This window comes from Neofelis nebulosa, chromosome 8 (assembly GCF_028018385.1).
Source record: "Neofelis nebulosa isolate mNeoNeb1 chromosome 8, mNeoNeb1.pri, whole genome shotgun sequence".
In the NCBI taxonomy this organism is placed as follows: domain Eukaryota; kingdom Metazoa; phylum Chordata; class Mammalia; order Carnivora; family Felidae; genus Neofelis; species Neofelis nebulosa.
Genome location: NC_080789.1, coordinates 88,072,662 through 88,087,067, shown reverse-complemented (window position 1 = coordinate 88,087,067; position 14,406 = coordinate 88,072,662). Strand labels below are relative to the sequence as shown.

The following is a 14,406-nucleotide window of genomic DNA, read 5'->3' as shown; positions in this document are numbered from 1 at the left end:
AGTCAACAATGTAATCACCTTCTGAGCATCACCATCAATGCCTTCAAGCAGCTTTTCGCTAAAGGACCCCCCAAAATATGCATATGCAGCCTACAAAAGGGGAAACTGAGGCAGAGTTTAGAAACCTTCAGGCCAGTATACATGCTTGAATCTAGGTTTCAAGGGAAAAGCAATGAAGCAAACAAACATGTGTGTGAAGACCTGAGACTTAGCATGGCAATCTGGACCCTGCCTTCTTCCCCAGGCTTTCCTGGGACTCTGCAAAGACTAGCTCCCCAGCTCCTCTCAGGGCCAGGGGAGACCCTAAGAACATTAACACAAGCAATCTAAAGGGAATTTTTCTCTCTGCCTCCATCCCTGCCAGCCACATTTGAAGGTCTCAGAGGTAAGATGTTTGGTTATATCCAGAACCCAAGGAGTCTCTTTAGGAGCAGGAGGGAGGGTGAGTGAAGAGGGAAACTTCCAGAAAAGTCTTGCAGAGAAGACAAGAGAGCAACACCCACCAGGTCTATCCCACTCCCATGGACACTTAGAAGTTTAATAAATTTCAGTGTGTCCAGGATTTACATGTAATTAAAACCAGGAACTGGGTAATTAAACTTCTTCTCCAAGTTTACCCTCTTCCTCCCCCACAGACACACATCTTTTATGAAAGAGTGAACCAGATCCTGAGCTTCAGAAACTACCTCCACTAAAGAGATGGGTTTAATTTCAGCAAAACAAATTCATCAGACACTCTGGAAAGGATTTCCTTAGAGCTACAGTAGGTAAATGCTAAAAACAGAGAAACACACACACACACACCCCAAACAGGAAAAGGTAAGTCTTCTCTTTGCTGTTATTTCTTTGCCCGTTGGATTGAAATCCAGATGATGTGCCTCACATAAGAGAATAAAAGATCTAAGCATTAGGAGGTTAATTCCCCTCTAACCCTCAGCTCCAGGAAGGAGATGATTATTTCCTTCCTCAGCCATGGCACTCTCAAAAAGGATTACACAGCCTGTAGGTAAGAGATACACATCAGAATCCTAGTTTGCTGTCCTATCCCCCGAGGCCTCCCTCTCCTGTTTGATCTCAAACTTTCAACACCTCTCAGTGTCCATTCTTTAGACTCCCCCTGTGAAACCACCTCAGGGGGAAGGAAAGCATCCCAAAAGAGGAGAAGACAAGGCCCTGTTCTCTGGCATGTGAGAATAGAGACACACAAACCCAGCCTGGCTGTCCACATCTGCTTGCCTCTATTCCCCTTCTTGCTGGTTCCCCAATAGAACTGTTTATTCCAGGCAAGCGAAGCTCTCTCCTGCCTGGCTTAAGTTTTGCTCATTTTGCTTCAGAAACAACAGAGAAAGGTTCTCTTCCTCTTTTCCTCCTCCATCCCATGCCCTGTTGGGTTTCTCCTTCTACATCCCACTCATAACAGTCCTCTTCCAGGTAGCTTTCCCTAATCAACTAACTGGATCTGATTCTGAATTTGCCTTGGTACTTTGCACTTGTTGGTCTGAGCTGAGTGTCACCAGGTAATTTTGCATATTAGTTGCAGGGAGGGTGTCTATAAGACCCCCAAGGGCAGGACCTTTGGACTGAGTATCTCAGGAAAATGCAGGCCTCACCCTCCAGTACCAGGCTGGGAATGCTCCTGGGAGCAATACTACCTGTTTTTCACAGACAGGAATATTAAACTGGGGCTCCAGCAAACACCAGGAATGACTCCTTCTGTCACATCCTGCAAACTGCCCCTTCAGAATGACTTTTCAGAGCCATTTTGGAAGAGGATACATCCTCCACTGTGTCTTCTCACACTCACCTTATGTTAACTGGAAATACTGGTTCCCAGCTGGGTTCTCACTTGATTCTACAGACTCAGAAAAAAAACTTGGCAGTGTTAAAAAAATTGGATCCACCCTAAAGGACAAACATGTGTCTCTGATGAGGATGCTCAGGGCTGTGCTGCAGGCTGTGAAGGCAATTCCCACAGAGGATGCCAGGTGACCAGGCACCTGCAGCAGCAGTTGTAAGTGCTCCTGTGAAGAAGATGGTTGCATGGAATACGTTCATTGTACTTAAAACAAGAGAGACACAAAGTCACCCTAAAAATCACTCACTGACCACCTCCCCACCTCCCCACCTCCCCACAGGGTTGTTTCATCCCAGACCAGCCTCTTTGGGGAGACAGGAGACCCCACACCTCTCCCTCTGCAGGACTGCTCTGAGCAGTGGAGGTGGACGGGGGAGAACAGAAACAAGATGTGAGTTAGAGAAAGACTGAGATGGAGAAGAATTGGCAAAGCCCAACTGAAATCAGAGGGAGAGAAACAGAGTGGAGCAGGGAGTAGAGAAATGGACAGAAGACAGAGGAAGTGAAGTAATATGATGGAGGTGGGTGTGCAGAGACACAGGGAGAGGGAGGGTGCCTCTTGCTGCAGGAGGGAGAGAGGGGCAGGAAAAGAGGCTGTTGAGAAGCAGATGAGGGGAAATGGGGGAACAGATTTTGATTGCCCCATTTCTGGCTATGCTGGCCATTCAGGTCCTGAATCTTCCCCTTTCCACTCCCCAGTTAGTCCAATGGGAGCCATTGGAAATTTTGGGAGTGCACTTAAGGTCCCCTTGGGCCAGGTGTCTTTGCATCTGGTGCATTCTATGGGAAGTACAGTGAGGAGAGTCAGGAGGCCTGCTGGAGGTACTTTGCCAGAAGTGAGAGGTGTGTGCAAAATATAAAACCTGGGGGCTTTGCCTGTGCATGCTGGGCCAGAACTTCCCAATGTCTCCTTGCACCCCTCAGACAGGCCTACATGGGGCAACTAGTCCAGGGAGGAGATGTAGCATATCTTCAAACACAGGAAGGGGAACACAAATTATGTGTCACTCTTTTATCACCTCATGGCCTCTGTAACCCTTCATATGTATATGTGTGTGTGTGTATATATATATATATATATATATATATATATATATATATTTCATATATATATATATGATATATATATATATTTCATATATATATATTTCATATATATATATTTCATATATATATATTTCATATATATATATTTCATATATATATATTTCATATATATATATTTCATATATATATATTTCATATATATATATTTCATATATATATATTTCATATATATATATTTCATATATATATATTTCATATATATATATTTCATATATATATATTTCATATATATATATTTCATATATATATATTTCATATATATATATTTCATATATATATATATATTTCATATATATATATATATATATTTCATATATATATGAAATTCTCTTGTATATAGGAAATAAAGTCCCTGGCTCATTTTCCACCAGGTCTCCCAAAAGAAGAACCTAAATCAGTGGAATTCAATCCCTTTCAATATTCCTTCCTACTCCCAGCCCCACTCACTCACTATCAGCAACTCAGTACCTGCCCCCTGGAGTTTCCCCTGCCAAGCATTCCAAGCACTCCAGTGATCATGGAATCCCAGCCCAAATCCCAGTCATTCCACCTCCTCCTCAGTAATTTACCTGGCATTCCTCCTTCCTCCTCTTCCCCCTTGCCCACCCAATGACACTTTGACACTTGGCCTCCGGGGAGTCTCCCCAAAGACAGGCAGTCACTAGTGAGCACTGAACACTGAAAGGGAAGAGTCAGGGCAGCCTGGTGTGTGGGAAAGGATTCCAGATCTAGCAGATAAGGAGTCTCGTCAGCATCTGTCAAATATATCATCTCCCTCCAGCATCCTTGTCTCTTGCCTCCTGGCTCCTGCCAATCCATTTCCATGCTGAGGCTGGGGACTGAGCTCAGGTGCAAATCTGGGAAGGGATTCCAGAGCTAGCAGATAAGGAGTTTTGTCAGCATCTGTCAAATATTTCATCTCCCTCCAGCATCCCTGTCTCTCTTCCCTCCTGGCTCCTGCCAATCCATTTTCATGCTGAGGCTGAGGGACTGAGCTCAGGTGCAAATCTTTAGAAGCCTAGGCTCCTCGTGCCTGGTCCACTCCAGACTCATTTTTGCCAGGAATGTCACTATCCTTGCTTTATTTCTTTGAAAACTTTCAAGGACACTTGGAAGTTGAGGTTGGAGATGGAATCCAAGAAGGGAGAGAAATTGCTCTGTCTGCTCAAATATCTTGATTTCAGCGCCTTGTCTCCACTGTACATCCCCAAAAGCCAAACTTAAAACTTCAGGCAATGGCAAATAAGGTTAAATATCAGGAAGACTTTTTCAGTGTTAATGAGGTCGTGAGTGCCTCCTGAAACCAGGGGAGATGGGGGAAAAGACGTGGTTGGATGACCAAACATCATTTCCTGATATATGCAATTTTTACCATTGAGATGAGTGGCAAGCCTTTCTGGATTTGAAGGGAAACTTCTTGGCAGAGACCTGAGAAGCCTGGGCAGCCACAAGACGGTGGCAGAGAATGACTCTCTCTGCAGAGCTAGCCCTGGGCCCCAGGCGCTGAGATAGGGCTGTGCTCCCAGGCTGGGGGAGCCCTGGGCTCCAACAACAACCCACAAATTTCTGATTTTGGAAATCCCTCCTGCAGTCCTCTCCTCTGGCATCCCTATTCTCATTGGCCCCTGAAATGCCATCACCTACTCAGCCCCCTTCCATTTTCTGGTCCCAGTACTGTGGGGTGTACCACTTTTCAGAGAACAGATGACACCCTGCCTCAGAGGTGATGCTTCACAGGGTTCCAGCTGATAACTAGAGCCAGAACTGGAACCCATGTTTTTTTAATTCCCAATACAAGGGTCTTCCCATTTGTGCTGACTGCTGCTCATAAAAGAAAAGACTACTTTGTAGTCCCCAGTGGGAAGCCAGCTCAGAATGTGAGGTTTATAAAACTCATGTCAAAACTATACCTTTTCCCATTTTATGTATGTTTACATACATGACTGCTGCACAAAGGACAGTTAACCACGGAGCACAGACACGTACACCACAAACACCATGCTGTGCACACACTCACCCTCAGCACACACACCCCTCTGTCCCTCAGAGTCCCACAGCCCCCGCACCTCCCTTCCTACTTCCTGAGCTGCAAGAGGAACTTCTCATTCATCATTTGGTCTTTGTCTTGTGTTTCCAGAGGCTCCTGAAATCTTCACACAGGTAAGAACTTTCCTGGCTCTATCCTTGGTTCCTCGTATCATAGCCACAGTTTCCCCTGGCACTACTTGGAGTCACAGGGAAAACAGGAAAAACTGGTGGTTTCTGATCTCTCTTCTATGAATCTGCCCTGTTGACCATGGCCCTCCTGCCAGGAAAGGTCTGACCCATCTGTGATCCACCAGGATTCGCCCCATATCCTCTCAATGTCCCTACACTCTGACATACTTCTCTATCCAGAGGAAACCTCTTCCATTCTTGGGGGTGAGGGTGCTGGGCTCCAATTTTACAAACTCAGCCTGGGCTTATTGGGCACAAAGTGCAAAAAGAGGATTTGAATTAGACTCAGTAATAACTTCCCAGCACAAGGGGTCTGAAAGCCTCAGCTTGTGTGAAATTCAGTAAGAAAACACATATGGCTTTACCAGAAGCCTCAAAGAGACAAGGACTTGTTTTGGACCTGTCTGGGTGGTACTGGCCAGAAAGAAGTTTTCACTGTGATTCTGGTCATCCCAGCCTCAGAAGGTGGTTCACAAAGACTTCTGGGGACTCTATGGCCTCAGACAGAATAGGTAGAGCATAGAGCCAGGAACTGCAGCCTGGTTACATCATCCCAAATCTTGGGGGTGGGAGGGTACAGAAAGTATGTCTGAACCCTCCACTGTCTGTCTACCTTTCCACCCTGTCCTCATCTCTTTATGGCCCTCCCTGGTCAGAGCAGGGCCTCTGAGCTCTTCTAATGCAAGCCCTGAGCTAAAGCCTCAGGAACCAGTCTCCACCAAGCCTCAGACCTGGGACCCTGATGCCATCCCCTTGTGCCTGGCAGGACAGAGACATCCACTGCTTAGGCTACCCAACCTCTCACACCCCAAGTACAGACAGCCTTTCTCTTCTGGCTTCCTGCTTCACCCCACCCCATACCACAGCCTGAAATCTGGCAGAAGTTTGCACAAATCAAAGACATCTTCAGCTATGAGTCTTCAGGCTTCACTGGGACAGCACACACACATACACACATGTACAAATGCACCTGCACACATGCAGATACACACACACACACAGATACTCACAATTATATATATGCACACAAACATACCCTCAGAATATTCACATATACACACTTATACGTCACACCGTCACATGTATGCAACACAAAGACACATATTCATGAACTTATACATTTACAGAAGGGCATGCACATCCAAACTTATACACTCTCATACACTCATCAAACACCCTTGTACACATGTACACTATATTCTTTTCTTCTAAAAATCCAGTGCCCAGTCCTCTAGATTCTAGAGATCTAGAATATCCAGGAGAAAACATGTAAACCCACAGGAAACATATTTTCAGTTTCTGGGCCCATACTGGAACTCCTTTGTTATATTCCCCTTCCTGCCACAGAGTCTGTAGGACTCTGGCCCACACCATGGAAATGGAATCTGCAGAGATAACTCATTCCTTCTCTCAACAGACACTTTTGAGCACCTATCTGACACTCCTTGCCTCACCTTCCACTCCCACAACTTCAGCTAAGGCAGTCACATAAAAGAAAAGAATAAAACCTTCTGCCCAGTTGTATTGTGAAATTATAAACCTTCTTCCCAGTGGTATGGCTCAGAGCCAAGGACCTGAGTTCAAATTCTACTTTTGCTTCTTAATATGCTCTGTTACCTTGGGCACTTGATACAAACTCTCTGATCTTCAGTTTCATCACCTGTAAGATTCAATTAATAATATTTCCCTAATAATTCTGGGAGGATTAAAAGACAGGTAAAATGTCCATCAGCAAAGTGTCCACCCACGGAAAGCAACCACATTCCATCTCCCAACCTCCGTGGTGATTATCTCCCCCAACACACTTCCAGTCCTGCTGTCCTTGACACAGAAACCTGGTCTCTTTCAGCCACAAATCTTCAGTTGTGAAAACTTCTGGAAACTTGATCTCTGGGTTTCCTGACTCCATGGAACTCACTTGCCCCAACCCTGACTCCCACCCCTCTTGGCCCATTATTGTCCCTTTCCAGGTTAGATGTTCTTTAATAACCTTTAATGCTGCTGACCTCAGCCAAAATACTAACGAAGAAATGCTGAGCCTGTGCATCGAAGGATTTGAAGTGCTAATCATCTCCAAGGGAGCCGTCCCAGGGAAAATCTTCCACTATTCTTTAATCCCTTACCAGCACCCTGAGTCCACATGATTAACTAACCTTTCTTAGTATACCTATAAATCATGCATCCTTTCTTAGAAAAGAACAGAGCCTTCTGCACATCATGAAAAAGAATACAGAAACTTGCACCACACCACCCACCCTTGTGCACCAAGGAACTAGACCCCCTTGCACAATTTCCCAGAACTGAGATAACATCTGTATCTGATATTATCAAGTATGCATGTAATCAAGCAACATTAGGGACCACTGTACTCCCTTTGCTGATTAACTGCCCTAAGTTCCTTTAAAATCCCTGGGCCAGGCAGAGACCTGGGAGTTGCTCTTTGGACAAGAGTCTGCCTTCTCCTCAGGTAGATGGGCTCCTGAATAAAGCTCATATTCCTTTCCAAACAAACCTCCCCTCTTGAGTGTTGGCTTTTGGAGAAATGATGGGCAGCTGAACTTGGGTTTCAGTGACAAATTTTGTTGAGTCAGCTGGGAACCAGTGCCCCTCTGGTGTCCAACCCACCGTGGAGCAGTTGGCCTGTACCATGCCAGGGATCCCTCCTAGTCTATTGGGCTAATAATTCCTTGGAAGACCACAAGAGAATAGCTGTTCTGGGCTAGTTGGTCTCTGGGAAGGAATTTGAGGGATCTGTCCCTGCTGATGTCCAGACTATTTAGGTCTTAGGGAAAAGGCCTGCTGATTCCAAACCTAAAGTGCCAATTTTGTTTTTGCTTTGAATGGAAAGGAAAGGAAAATTTGGTGATGCTGAGGATCTTTGGTATTTAACTTTTATTCATTATTGGAGAGTTAAATGCAAGGACCAGTGAACTTCAAGGTAAAACTGCAAAAGCTGAGGCTTTGAATATGGAAGACAGGAGCCAGGACCTGGGTCCTAGCTCAACTTCCATTTATCCCCAGTTTTCTTGTACTTGGTCTTCTTGAAGGGGTGTAAGGTTCAATTGGGACAGCATATCCATTATACCTCCACCTATATGTCTCTCATCTCCTCTCTTCCCCCACTGAGTCATTTCTTAAGAATGACAGGACTTCTTAATCTTGTTCCCGAGAAGAGTACAAACACAGAAAAGCACACAGTACACAAATTAAGTCAGGTAATTTGCATACCTGGGAAAGGGAGAAATCTCTTCTTCCATCTCCATAGTCCATTTTCCTCAATGTACTGATGCTATATTATGTAATATCTGTATCTCCTCCTTCTCTGGACAAGAGATGCTGTGAAATGTCAGATGTAAAGTAAAGTTTGTCATAAAAAACCCTCATAAAAAAGTCTCCCAATTACTGGCATTGGAGCGGGGTGGGGGGGTGGGGCAGTTCCTGCACTGTGTCTGCCTTCAAATCATGTGCAGATCATTCCCCCTTCAGGAGGTTTGCTTCAGGTTTTCTAAACATGTAAACAGAGACATTCAACTCCTCTTTCCAACTTTGCGTCTGTCAAAGTCCATTGCTTTCCATGAAATTAGTTTCACAAATGACCAATTTCTGACAATCTCAAATCTAAATTCCTTCACTGGTATAGTTTTTAATTCTCTTCCTTCTAGGATGGCCCAAATAGAAAGTCTCACTTGGGGGTAAAGAAGTAAAATTTCTTCCCTTAGTACCTTCCATGAGGGGCTCTAGGAGAGAGGTGAGGTGGTTACATGGGTGGTGTGCATACAAGGGCTGCTGTGTATCAGGCTAGAAAGTAAAAGACAGGAAGGGATTGCATTGTGGCTGCTGTTTCTCTTTCTCTGTAAACCTCTTATGACTGCAGCAGATTTATAGGGGCTCCAAGCAGCCCAGTGTCTTAGCCATAATCTTCCCAGGAAGAAAACCCATTCAGGTTCTGTTGAGAGGTGATGAAAAGTAAATATCAGTGTTTGGTACAAATATATCAATGAGGGTGGGGGGCGGAAAGCAGGCAGTTCCTTATAGCTGGTTGAAGTCCTTCAGGATTTGTGTACACGCACTCACACACATGCACACAATACACTGCACACACACACACACACACACACACACCATATCCAATAAGTCTAACAAATATGCACATGTTTCTAGACCTATCAGAAAGAGGTGGCCCGCTCCTTGGCACATATTTCCACACAAATTCAAACACATATGTCCATATAGTTTGCACATACGCATGACTTTCAATGAAGTTCTTTATTCATTGAAAATTCATTGAATAAGGGTGGGGCACAGTGAAGGTGAATGAGAGAATTTGTGAATATAAGCTTCCATGTGTCACTAAGTGTCTCTCTGACTACATGCCACAAAAAAAAATAAATTGTTTTTTCATTTTTCATTATTTGGAATTATCTACTGTCTTTCAACTACTCTATGCCATCAAGTTTCAATGATCATCAGTCCTTTACTGAGCCACTACTCCCTGCAGAAGACAGCTGAAGGGTTAGAGGCATGAACTTTGCTGAAACTGGGTACAAATCCTAGCTTCACTACTCACTTTACACAAGTGGCATAACCTCTCTGAGCCATAGTTTCAACTTTTGTAAAGTGACCAAAACAATACTCACCTCATAGAACATTTGCGTTAAATAGATGATTATGTAAAGTGTTTGGAACAAAGTATAGGCATAGTAATCAACAAATGTTATTATGCTATTATGTTTATCATCACTTTGTGGGAATTAGAGATATGAAGAGATAATACATGAAAGAGATGTTCTTTTCCCGTAGGAGGTTTTTATTTATCTTATTTTTTTTCAATATATGAAATTTATTGTCAAATTGGTTTCCATACAACATCCAGTGCTCATCCCAAAAGGTGCCCTTAGGAGGTTTTCAAATCTCTTCAATGAGACAAGATAAATACATGAAGAGACGAAGGACATGGAAACTTAAAACTCTTATTTGAGCCCTAACATGAAATTTGTTTCCTAAATCAAAGCCCTGTTTTATCATTTTTAGTAGATTTCAATGCTTTAATAAGATTTTTTTTTCCTTTGGTCATTCATCATCTCCATGTTTCACCACTTTACATATACCACATATCCATCCCACCCTTGCATTTCACAAGTTGACAGGAGAATTCTTTGGGTAAAGGAGATTGTGAGAGTTCATTTTGTAGATTTCCCTGTTTCTTGGCAGAGGACCATCTGAGGATTCCAAACCCAAATGAGACAGCCATGCCTATGGCCAAAGAGCCTGCACCCTCCTGTCTCCCCCTTCACCCTCTAATCTCAGAAATTCTTCCTTATCATCTATCTGAATATGTTTTCCTTGAATAACAGTCTCTCTTATCACCCATTCTGATTGAGGATGAGGTACAAAAACCATCAAAGCCTGAGGAATATTCTCAAATGCCCCCTGATAACATTGTTCCAGTGCCTATCAGTTCAGGTCTCTGGAATTATAGGTCTCATATATTTTGTTATTAGCCCAATACAATCATCAAAATATTCCTTAGAAAGGTTTAATTTGGTCCCTACCAGGGTACAGCCCTTTATGTAGTCATCTTGTCTCTCCTTAAAACTTCTGAAAGAGGAAAGCACCCTAATTCTCCTGAAAGATAGTTAAAAGGTCCTATTTCAATCCTCCCAACTTCCATAGCCTCCTAAATTAGTATTATCACATTATCACCCATATGAATAAGAAACAGTACAACCTTGAGGTGGATCATGACTAAAATGAACTAATAACTCTTCAGGCCATCACATGAAGTAGGGGTAACAGAATTGACAGTTCTCCTACCCCCACAATGCTTGCCCCAGGAGAGCCCCCGAGGACCAGGCAGACTCCAACATGGGCACGGCAGGCATTTTCCTAAAGTGGCAGAGTGCCAAACCATGGCACAGTGTCTGGTGTGGGAGGCCTGGGGACAGGAGGGCAGCCAAAGCCCAGACTTCTCCCCCTTCCTCAAATTCAATTCTCCCAGCCTTGGCCCCTCCTCTTGTGCTCCCAATTCTAAAGTTTTCAGACCTTCCATAGTGCTTATCTGAGGCAACTATCATCCATCATCTAAGGTGAGTTCTTCTGAAACCTGAAAGAACATACAAATACCTTGGGAGACTGTTGAAAATGCAGGTTCTGATTTAATAGGTCTGGGTTGGGGCCTAAGATTCTGCATTCCTAGCAAGCTCCCAGATGATAGCATGCTGCTAGTTCATGGACCACACTTTGAAGACCAAGACATATGTGACTTGTAACAACTGCCTCCCAGGGAGAGTCTATCTGTCCACATCCTTCTGTCTGTCTGTCCTCCACATGGCAATGAGAACATATCTCATCCTTTTCTGATTCAGCAATCTCACTCCATGACACAATACACAATACAAACCTGGCTCATAAATTCCCTTCAAATGCAAATACAAACATGCCTCACAAGAGTCTCATTCTTGCATGACTTCTTTGTAAATGTCTGTGTACCCTAGAATTACTGTCCCTTTTATTTTCCAATTCACCTATGTTATTTTATTTCCCAAATTGCTCCATAGGCATCCTCCTCCATGAAGTGTCTCTTGACCAATATCTCATTCTCAGTTTCTACTCATACCTTCCCTTCCAAAGTAAAGATGGCTTCATCCCTATACAGCTACTAATACCTCCTATTTCAGTATATTTTTCTTCCCATTCTGGGTGTAAGTTTTCTCTTCCCAAATAATATTAGATGTTCTTATAAGGTTTTTGCACCAGTCTTTATTTTTTTAAACATAATTGTCGAATTCATGTATCAGTTCTAGCAGACTTTTGGTGGAGTCAATCGGGTTTGCCACGTATAAAATCATGTCATCTGCAAAAAGTGAAAGCTTGACTTCATCTTCGCCAATTTCGATGTCTTTGATTTCCTTTTGTTGTCTGATTGCTAATGCTAGAACTTCCAACATTATGTTAAACAACAGCGGTGAGAGTGGACATCCCTGTCATGTTCCTGATCTCAGGGGGAAAGCTCTCAGTTTTTCCCCATTGAGGATGATGTTAGCTGTGGGCTTTTCATAAATGGCTTTCATTATATTTAAGTATGTTCCTTCTATCCAGACTTTCTTGAGGGTTTTTATTAAGAAACGTTGCTGAATTTTGTCAAAGGCCTTTTCTGCATTGACTGACAGGATCCTATGGTTCTTTTCTTTTATTAATGTGATGTGATGTATTCCATTGATTGATTTGTGAATGTTGAACCAGCCCTGCAGCCCAGGAATGAATCCCACTTGATCATAGTGAATAATTATTTTTATATGCTGTTGAATTCGATTTGCTAGTATCTTGTTGAGAATTTTTGCATCCATATTCATCAGGGATATTGACCTGTAGTTCTCTTTTTTTTGCTGGGTCTCTGTCTGGTTTGGGAATCAAAGTAAAGCTAGATTCATAAAATGAGTCTGGAAGTTTTTCTTCCCTTTCTATTTTTTGGAACAGCTTGAGAAGGGTAGGTATTATCTCCGCTTTAAATGTCTGGTAGAATTCTCCAGGGAAGCCATCCGGTCCTGGACTCTTATTTGTTGGGAGATTTTTGATAACTGATTCAATTTCTTCACTGGTTATGGGTTTGTTCAAGTTTTCTATTTATTCCTGTTTGAGTTTTAGAAGTGTGTGGTTGCTTAGGAATTTGTCCATTTCTTCCAGGTTGTCCAGTTTGTTGGCATATAATTTTTCATAGTATCCCCTGATAATTGCTTGTATTTCTGAAGGATTGGTTGTAATAATTCCATTTTCATTCATTATTTTATCCATTTGGGTCATCTACCTTTTATTTTTGAGAAGTCTGGCTAGAGGTAAGAGATTCTTAAAAACTGAGAATAAACTGAGGGTTGATGGGAGGTGGGAGGGAGGGGAAAGTGGGTGATGGGCATTGAGGAGGGCACCTGTTGGGATGAGCACTGGGTGTTGTATGCAAACCAATTTGACAATAAATTTCATATTAAAAAATAAATATAATTGTCAAATTGGTTTCCATACATCACCCAGTGCTCATTCCAGCAAGTGCCCTCCTCAATGCCCATCACTGCTTGTTCTGCTCTCTCCCCCAACCCCCATTAACCTTCAGTTTGTTCGCAGTATTTAAGAGCCTCTTATGGTTTGCCTCCTTCCTTCTCTGTAACTTTTTTCCTCCTTCCCCTCCCCATGGTCTTCTGTTAACTTTCTCAAGATCCACATGTGAGTGAAAACATATGGTATCTGTCTTTCTTTGACTTATTTCACTTAGCATAATACCCTCCAGTTCCATCCACATTGCTGCAAATGGCCAGATTTCATTCTTTCTCATTGTCAAGTATTATTCCTCAGTTGATGAGTGGATGAAGAAGATGTGGTTTATATGCACCAGTCTTTAAAAACAAAACAAAGAAACAAAAAACATCTAAAGGAGTTGGTACCTGTATGGGTAATCCTGCCCATAGGAGGCTTCCTTGGAATCACCAATTCCTTGTTGGGAATATGAGAAATTTCACAAGTAAGAAAGTAGCTTACTATCCCTCGCTTGCCAAGCAGGACTCAAACATAAATACAACAGAAAAACATTGGCTCTTCTATGCCAACCATAAAACTTAGACTATTTTAACCAGAACTGCAGGTGTCATTTGGAAGCACTTGACTTTCAGTACACTAGGTGCATCGAGAGTGCTGGCTGTGCTGGTCTGGAGGAGAGGCTGCTGAGTTGGCTCAGAGTCAGTCCTGCCCAGTAAATAAGCAGTTGCCAGGTACAGAGGGGTGGAGTTTGGCATAAGGGGGTCCTGCCTCCCCTGGGGGTCTCTGTGCTGCTCTCTAGGGTCCCACCATGTTGGTGTTGGTGGGAAAGTGGAGCCACCCCATTCCCTTGTTCAGGCAGCCCTTATAGAATAGCTAGGGCAATCAGCATGCCCTGTGACACAACTATCCAGCGTTTTTCTTTCGCAAGTGGCTGGGATTCAAAATTCAAAGTCTTAAAGGATCTGGCACCACGCAGATCCGCCCCCCTTCCCCCCCCAATCCCTTAGATTAGAGCCTCTCCACGCTGTGTCTGTTGTCCTTTTCCCAGAAAAATAGTCCCCTGCCTGCTTAGTGCGTGGAATCTATGGTGTAGCATATCTAAAAAAGCAGCAACAAGGTTATATGCACTCTTGGCAAGCCCTCTGGGTGAAAGGCCTTTTGCTGATGCCTAAGGGGTCTTTTGTCCTAAGTACTCCAGGAAG

At 43.3% G+C, this 14,406-nt stretch overlaps 2 protein-coding genes across 4 annotated transcripts in view; both read right to left on the bottom strand.

Moving 5' to 3' along the window:
• Positions 1 to 8,511, bottom strand: part of LOC131519893 (cationic amino acid transporter 3-like) — a 32,866-nt gene extending 24,355 nt beyond the window's left edge. For both annotated transcript variants that reach the window (XM_058743455.1, XM_058743458.1), the window contains exon 1: positions 8,408 to 8,511. The gene's annotated coding sequence lies outside the window, so the exon portion shown is untranslated. The remainder of the gene's footprint in view (positions 1 to 8,407) is intronic.
• LOC131519899 (cationic amino acid transporter 3-like) overlaps positions 1 to 14,406 on the bottom strand; it is a 224,937-nt gene that overhangs the window by 113,338 nt on the left and 97,193 nt on the right. The window lies entirely within an intron of this gene.